Source organism: Protomyctophum bolini, assembly GCF_963924005.1.
Source record: "Protomyctophum bolini genome assembly, chromosome: 2".
NCBI lineage: Eukaryota > Metazoa > Chordata > Actinopteri > Myctophiformes > Myctophidae > Protomyctophum > Protomyctophum bolini.
This window is the reverse complement of record NC_137863.1, coordinates 17,063,618-17,072,088: the sequence shown is the minus strand read 5'-3', so window position 1 is coordinate 17,072,088 and position 8,471 is coordinate 17,063,618. Positions and strand designations below refer to the sequence as shown.

The window sequence follows — 8,471 nt, the reverse complement described above, 5'->3', positions numbered from 1 at the left end:
TTCTATAACCACGGTTGGCCAGAGGTCAAATGCCATCGAGGAGACATCCAATCTGACCCCTCCTTGTTTCCTCGTTGCCTGCCTGTCTATCTCCTTCCCGGGTTCCAGCCGCAAACAATTAAGTTGTGCATCCTCCGCTTGGTGGAACGGCCGGGGAGAAAAACAAGAGCCGAGACTGGTTGAGTGAAAGTCTGAATTCAGAACCATTACCTGGGCCGCGTTATTGACTGCACAGTTCAGAGAGTGGCCTTGGCACTAAGGTACCATTACAGCTCAATTGATCCGCCTGCACTTAAGCCCAAATCCCACACTGTGGCACAACCCATCGTCTCAGGATCCGGTGACTGACCATGAGGTAGGGGTGTGCGTGTGTGTGCATCTGTGTGTGTGTGTGTGTGTGTGTGTGTGTGTGTGTGTGTGTGTGTGTGTGTGCGCAACAAGAATGTTTATCTACTTGTGAGTGTTCATGAATTTGAGTCTTTATTCTGCAAGGTTTTGTCATCTCTATCTTTCTCTGCACAACATGTTTGAAAGCAGATGTGACTGGAGTGAGTGGAGTCCCACCGCATCTTTCATGATGTGTCCAAGCAGATCAGGGCCCACCAGCAAATCCTGAAATCGTTTGTGGCCCACCCATCTGACCACTTCATGTGTTATTAAGTTATTATACGTTTTTTTTTTTGACTGACACGCAGCAAAGGCCAGCCGGGCACAGGAATCAAAACTGAGACTGTCAGACTGCATCAGAGCCTATATGTATGGCAGACCTGTATCCCGAGAGAAGACAGACTATGCACCCACTGCACACAAAATGAAGTGGAAACCGAGCTACACTTCCTAACCATCTGTCCATTGTACCAAGACATCAGAGACACATACTTCCCACAGATTACAACCACACACAGAGATTTTGAAAACATGACCAATGACAGAAAACTCCCATATCTGCTGGGCGAAGTACAACAATGTGCAAACACAGCAGCAAGATTTGTGAGTTGCTGTGATAGGAGAAGGATATCAAATGGAACACAACCACCCTAAAGACTAATCATTGTGTATATTCCTGCACTATACCTGCATTGAGTGATCTTGGTACATAGAATTTGATCTATTGAAGATTCTGACCTTCAAATGTACATCATTTTTGTTTTGATTGTATTGCTGTATTGCTTGTATTATTATTGTTCTTTCTGCTTTGGCAATGTAAACGTATGTTTTCTCATGCCAATAAAGCCCTTTGAATTGAATTGTATTGTATGGTATGCGCCTTACAATTCAATTCAATTCAATTCAATTCAATTCAATTCAATTCAATTCAATTCAATTCAATTGAGCTTTATTTGCATGAGAAAACTTTCGTTTACAATGCCAAAGCAGAAGTGGAACAAGACAATCAAAATAAAACAATGCCTTACACTAGAGGCCATCGGTGCCCCTAATATTATCGATTTGTGCATTTACCCCCATCTGAAAAGACCTATAGTGTCATTAAAAATGTTCCAAATTATTAAAAACATTGTAATAATAAATAAATAAACTAAAATAGCTAATCTACAAGCTCAGAAAGTGCCACTCTGCAAAGCGCTGTGAGCTTAGTTGAACAACCAAAGTATACAACAGGGTTAAACAGATACAGATACTATATTTACTAATTCAGCTGGAGTACCTCCGGAACCCCCTCATGGACCCTTTGAGGGTCTGGGGTCCCTCTGGAACCCCCTCATGGACCCTTTGAGGGGGGGTCCCTCTGGAACCCCCTCATGGACCCTTTGAGGGTCTGGGGTCCCTCTGGAACCCCCTCACCCCCTCATGGACCCTTTGAGGGTCCCCCCAGAGCCCACTTTCAGAACCACTGGCCCTACACGATGACACTCAGACACAAAACAATACAAACTCCAACATGAGAGCTTGTTTCAAAGCCTGTAAATGTACCTGTCACATGCCAGAGACTACAGTCTTATTAAAATCCCCTGTAACAGCCCCCCGTCACCCCACAAAAGTGGAGGGGGACAGGTGGGATACGGGCCGCTCCTTTGTTTTATGGAGGGACAGACAGAGACGCTAACAGGCCAATAAACATTAGCTGACTAACCCAACAAGTCCGTGGCCCCGACTCGGCCCCCGGTCGCTTCTTTATGAGCGTGTCGTTTTAAAACCAGACAGCCAGCGTGGCCCGACATAGATCAGAACGGCCCTCCTCTGCGCTCCAGACAGGAAGAGGCACGGCACAGGCCGTAAATCCAGCGCTCTCTAATAAAGCAATAAAAGGCCATTAAAAGTCTGTGTCCCTCGGGACTGTAAGATGGATGGCGAGTTGGAAAGGCGCAGAGACACTTTTAGACTTGTACACGCGGGCCCCTGCGACGCGCACACGCACTCGTGCAACACACAGACACGCACGCACAGCAACACCTGTCTCCAGGTTTCTCCCCTCCTTGCCGCACCTCTAGACGGAGGAGGCACAGTGAAATATTGATGCTGTTTTATGGTTCCTCCTTCCCTTCTTTTTAGCCTTGCAGGTTGTGGCTGAATTCCGCCGTAAACAATAGTATAAACACCGTGATTTAGAATGGAACGGGGGGAGCTCAATCTGTATGAGCTCTGTGTGCCAAGAGTTCTCTTTGTCACACTCATTCTGTCTGCTGCCTGCTTGCATCCATCCATCCACAAATGTTTTGTATAGCAAACTACACGTTGACACTCGTAGAAACACCTGCTGTGCTTCTGTACAAGTCTCACACACACACACACACACACACACACACACACACACTTTTTGCAACACTTTACTATCATTTATACATATAGATCCTTCAACAACTGTTTAGTTAAAAAATCCAAAGATTTTTACAAATCTTTCCAAAATGTTGTCAAAACTCTTGTAGTGTATGGGAGGCTTACGGCATAGTTTTAAATCATTAACCAACTATTAACAGACATTTAACCAATATTAATAACTCATTAAATAACAGTTTGTGAAATAGTAAGGGATATTATTCTAAAGTTTTACATTTTTGTGTGAGCTCTCTCCAAGATGTATGTGCATGTGTCATTTCATTTCAAAGAGGTGCAGGATTACAAGGTTGGAACATTTTCAGATGCACAACACTTATTCATTTTAAAGGAGTGCAATTTGTTTTTACATATCATGTTAATTGTCAATAAAAATATAAATCATTCAAAGAGAGAGAGAGAGAGAGAGAGAGAGAGAGAGAGAGAGGGTGAGAAGGCATGAAGGGTTTGTAGGGGACAAAACATTCATAAAAGTATTTCTAGTTTACACAACATTTACTGATACGTTTTCCTATCGATACAACACAAAAAGCATTTGTGGATTGCTGATGGCCTAGTTAAAGGGCAACTCCAGACTAAATTACATTAATTACAGTTAATTAGTTATAGTTAGGCTCATTTCCCCACTAATATTAATCCCAAATGATTTACCATGAGGTCTATTTTGCTGAATTCTCCCTGTCGCCCAGTTATCCCAGCCCTCTGCCCTCATAATAGCATTACACAGAGCCCATTTGTTGCAGTCAAACGTTGCAGTCATGATTGTATTATTAGTTAATTACAAAACACACCCATGACTTTGTTGTCCCACACGAGCCACCACGGCCTCGTAAATCATGTTTTGGGGTGAGCATTCGGCACAACTGCCAATCAAAAGTGACTGTACTGGCCAATCACAGCACATCCTTTCAGAGACGTGGCAAAACACATAAACAGCATAACATCTGTTTAGCGGACTGTGGTGGCCTCGTGTGGGACGACCATGGCATGGATGCGTGTGTAATGGAAACCAATAACAGACTGATGAAAGGAAAAAACACTTTTGAACAAAACAAATTAGTGTAAAAGCAATTATGGGCTCCAGCCCTCTATGCTATAGACCAGGGTTCCCCAATAGGCGGCCCACGGGCCATTTGCGGCCCGGGGAGCGCCCCCTTGTGGCCCCTGGAAGAATTCCCCAGATATAAATGGCATTACATGGGGGTCAGTAGTCTATGCATGTCAAACTGGGCATCCTTTTCAAATGGGGTCTTTTGGGGACCTCGACCTTGCGCGTGCGGACTCGGCCCCCAGCCTGGTACTCTAGTCAAAATATGGCCCTTGAGGAAACTTAAAGGATCGGTTCGCCACTATTATATGGCCTTTGTCATGCTTTAGTATGATATCCGTTCATGAAAACAATAAAAATATTTACATTTGGCGAAACCGCTGCGGAGAACGAGTCATGTAATGAGCTGAGGCACGGTAATATAATTTCCTACAATACCCACAGTGCATTGCGCGACAGACAGAGAGGCAGTGAGGCAGCCCCCAGGAAGCTGTCATCTGAAAGTTTCTCGTGTTGTTTAGAGTTGACTTGAAAGCGATAGAAGTAATAATAATAGCTAATATTTAGCGGTTGTAATAGTAACAGCAGTAGTGGTGGTATAGTAGTTAGTAGTCTCTGATAGTAAGTAGCGTAATAGTAGTGATTTCGAACGTGCGCAGCGTCGGACTCGAAATTCCACTGGCTGGCTTTGTTTTTAGAAATCGTTATGAAGTACAGATGCAATCCCAGCTGTGTGAACCACTTTGGGTGTGCAGTGAACATTTCACCAACGCAGATATCTTCCAGTTCAACCGCAATCTAATGGAAGAATTGACGCGGAGCATCATCATCATCGAAGCAGAAGTTGCAGAACAGAGGTATGTCATTATTGTCATAATAAACTAAAGCTACAATGCTGTGTACAGTACACCAGACACTGAATGAATGGCGATTGCATTACAGGAGGAGACCACATGCATTTCCTTTCAAAATACATGGTTGTTGTTACACGTGGTTGTTGTTGTGATGTCTATAAATTAATTTGACATACCGAGTGTCTCTGATGCTTACAGCATTATAAAGATTTTGTTGCTGTTTGTAACTGGAACACCCTCCACATAAACGCCACCATTTTTCCTAGCTCTGGTCCATAGCCTCAGAGTAAGGCTATGGAACAGAGCTAAATTTTTCCATATCAAGCTGCAAACTACAAACCAAACATAAAAGCATTTAAAACCGGGAAAGCATCTGTATTTGCATTGGCTATTCAAAAATAGCAGATATACAAGCTCAGTGCGTCACTTGGAGTTGGTGCCGTGCTGCGAGCTTGTACATTTGCTATTTTTCAAATGTTTTGCTAAAATAAAAAACCTTATTGTTTACCATATTGTCTCATGATTGGTCAGAGGCCCATAATTGCATAATACTTTATTTGTTGCAGGAGCTGAGGTCTCGGTGGCTGTCTTCAACTCAAGAGATGAATAAGTGGCTTTCAAGGAACTCCCAAGTATACAGTATATTATATAGATACAATTTACTTTGTATGTTGCTATTGAACACAATCTGGATTGATAAAAGAATGTGATCTCATTTTCAAATATTAGACATGTACTACTCCTAAGCCTTTACCAATATTGTTGTGCAAGTACAATTTTAATTCTGGACTTTTACTTGTAACAGAGTATTTTTATATAGCAATATTGATTCGATCCTTTTTCTTCTGGGATTCTTGCACACTGTCCGATTTTTGTAATCTGAGTAGGAGGACAAACTTTGCCTGTGTGGCCTTGTTTTTTAAACCTTATGTTACAGTACAATAAAACACATTCACTGACATAAAGTCACACTTATTTCCATTGTGGTCTTGTTTGTATAAACAGACATGTGAATGATTTGTATCACGGTGGCCTTTGATGCAATATTGACAGTTTGAGCCTCAGAGTATTAGGAATTGGTCAAAATGTATAAATACAATAGGCCTACATGAGAAAAAATAAAACAAACTTGACATCAAATCAACTATCTTTTAATAGTACTGATTTACATAAATCTATAAAAACAGGGGTCTATGGTTGAACTGGAAACTAACAAACTACATGTACAATCATACAAGTGCATTAGTCAGAGGTCACTGAGGCAGGTGGTTCTGCATGATGACATGTCGCTGGAGCAGCTTCTGGCCAGGACAGGAGACGCACATGCTGTGGTGAGACAAGAGTCAGTAATGGTGAAAGCACTAAATGATTACTGGAATGGACGACTGAGTGTGTAGGCTATGTGCAGTATGTTTCATGTGATGTACACTTGGGTATTGGACTGTTAAGATTACCGTCCAAATTAGTAGGTAGGCTACAACTATATCAAATATCAATGATAATAATAAGCAGACTTGGCAACCTGACTTGTAGAAAGTATTCACACAATCATGTTACCAAGATTGCCTTTTTTTACCTTTAGAAATATTGCATGAATCAGAGCCTGTCAGTCAGTAGATGATGCAAAAACACTGATCCATGCCTTTGTTTTTTCTGGGCTCGATTACTGCAATTCTGGACTGCAGAATACTGCCAAAGAAAACAACGGAATCTGTGACCTTCCAACCTACATGACTGCCTTCTATTTCAATGTTTTATGCCTTGCGTTTTTCTCTCCATTGCTCTGTAAAGCACTTTGAGCTGCATTGCATGTCATAAAAGTGTGTGAGACACAGTAGGCCTATAGTATAAATGACAGTATATTTACTACATTTTACGGGACTTTGGTTGACCACTGGTCTTTGTAAAAGCATATATAAATATGTGAACCTTTATTGAAAATGATATTCCCTCTAGTTTTCTAGGGGGTCAAACTAAATACAGCAAATACAGTAATGTGCTTTATGTATGAAGTTTGAGTTGAGTATGTATGGCTCACCATCAGTCCATCAAAGACATCTTCAGCTTCATCAGCCTTCTGTAGTACCATCTGGGCTGACCTAAGTGAATGAATGGACACAGGTATAACACTTGAATGTTTACATTGCTAACCCTGAAACATACGAGCCCATGGCTAATACTGTACATTGCTTCAGATGGCATGCCATACATACAGTTTTGAATTGAATGAATGAATAGAAGATGTTTGGACCGAAAAGTTGTAGGCTGAAGCCGTGCCTATATCCTCTGACACTTATGTAAACAATACGGTGTGGCGACACACACACACACACACACACATATAAGCTGTAAATACATTGAACACTTACTTAAATCTGAATGTCCCTCTTGGTCCATCGGGCTTCGGTTGCAACTTCCAGTTTGAGGCATCCTGAACGCATGTCCCCACTTCTCAGTAAAACAGTCAACACTATCTGGGCTTTTCCTGGGCAGAAAAGTTTGTGTGTGCGACGTACTGGTTCAGGGAAAGCTACTAGCTACTATAGCTAGGTCGCTCCAGCAGGCATCAGTCCACCCACAGCAACTAGCAGTGCCAGTGTTGTCCCCGTCAATGCATTCCTTCCTCCGTATATTTCTGGTTCATAATATAACGACCCTAACGCAGATTCTGCCAATATGTATTTAAAATTATCTCGTCCAAAAACTCCCATGGAGTAGCCATACTGACTTGTTGTTGTGGAGTAGCCACAACTCGTTGTTGTTGTGTAGGCGAGAGACCGTGTCCTTCGCGGCTAGGCTAGCTACGGCAACCCTACCTGTCCAGTCCCTTGTAGTTTCTGAGAGCCTACCGAGGGTCATCCACTTACGTCACTTTGGGACAAATACGTAAGTGGACGACAGCTTTGAAAGTGCGCCCACGGAGCTACAGACTACCAATGATAATACTCCGGGGTATTTTAGCATATATGCTAATGATAAAAAACACACAGATTAGGTTGAATAGTGGCGAAGTGGTCCTTTAATTGGGGAACCCTGCTATAGACTGTCGCAGTCCCTACCAGGGCCCAGGAAATGATTCCCCGGACATTTCAAGAAGTATTTATTTAAAGACCTTTTAAGCCTCGTACAAAGCCAACTGGAGTTGTGAGAAATCATGACAACAAACACAATTTTTCGGAGCCGAACAAATAATTAGAAAGAAAAAGAAATAGAGAGATTACAACACTTTTTTTTCTTGTTTTTTCTTCTTTGTAATTATTTTGTTTGGTCCAAAATATTGTGTTTATTGTCATGATTTGTCACAACTCGAGTTGGCTTTGTACGACACTTAAAAAGGTTTTTTAAATAAATACTCTTTGAAATGTCTATGGGAAACATGCATTGGGAATTATTTCCTGGGCCTGACGACGCTCTATGAAGGCTGCTGGGGTCTTTTGGGGAAACTGGACGACATGCAGGGGGCAATTCTGCTAAGCAAGTCATGGCAAGTCATCTTGGATAGGAAAATGAGGCTACAGTATGTGTACCTTGCCTGACAGCAAGTTGCAGGTTCGATTCCCGAGCGAGCCCACGTATAAACGGTACTTTTTGGCCAGAAAGAGATTTTTTTTTTCATCTGAGGAAAAATATTCTCTATGAGGCAGTTCTCTGGGCAATATCGATAAAAGGCGCAGTGGAGTAAACTAATTATATATTTTTTTCCAGTGGAAAAAAAAATCCCCTTTTGGCCAAAAAAGTACCGTTTATACGTGTGGTGGCCTGGTGGGGGGGGCTCA

General features: G+C 42.2%; 1 long non-coding RNA gene across 1 annotated transcript; it reads right to left on the bottom strand.

Moving 5' to 3' along the window:
* Positions 1-5,737: 5,737 nt before the first annotated feature.
* On the bottom strand, positions 5,738-7,681 carry LOC308328240. Its single transcript, XR_013965279.1, has 3 exons — positions 7,065-7,681; positions 6,734-6,794; positions 5,738-6,021 (listed from the first exon to the last, which is right to left on the bottom strand). It is a non-coding gene; the product is annotated as an uncharacterized lncRNA (long non-coding RNA).
* Between the last annotated feature and the right edge of the window lie 790 nt (positions 7,682-8,471).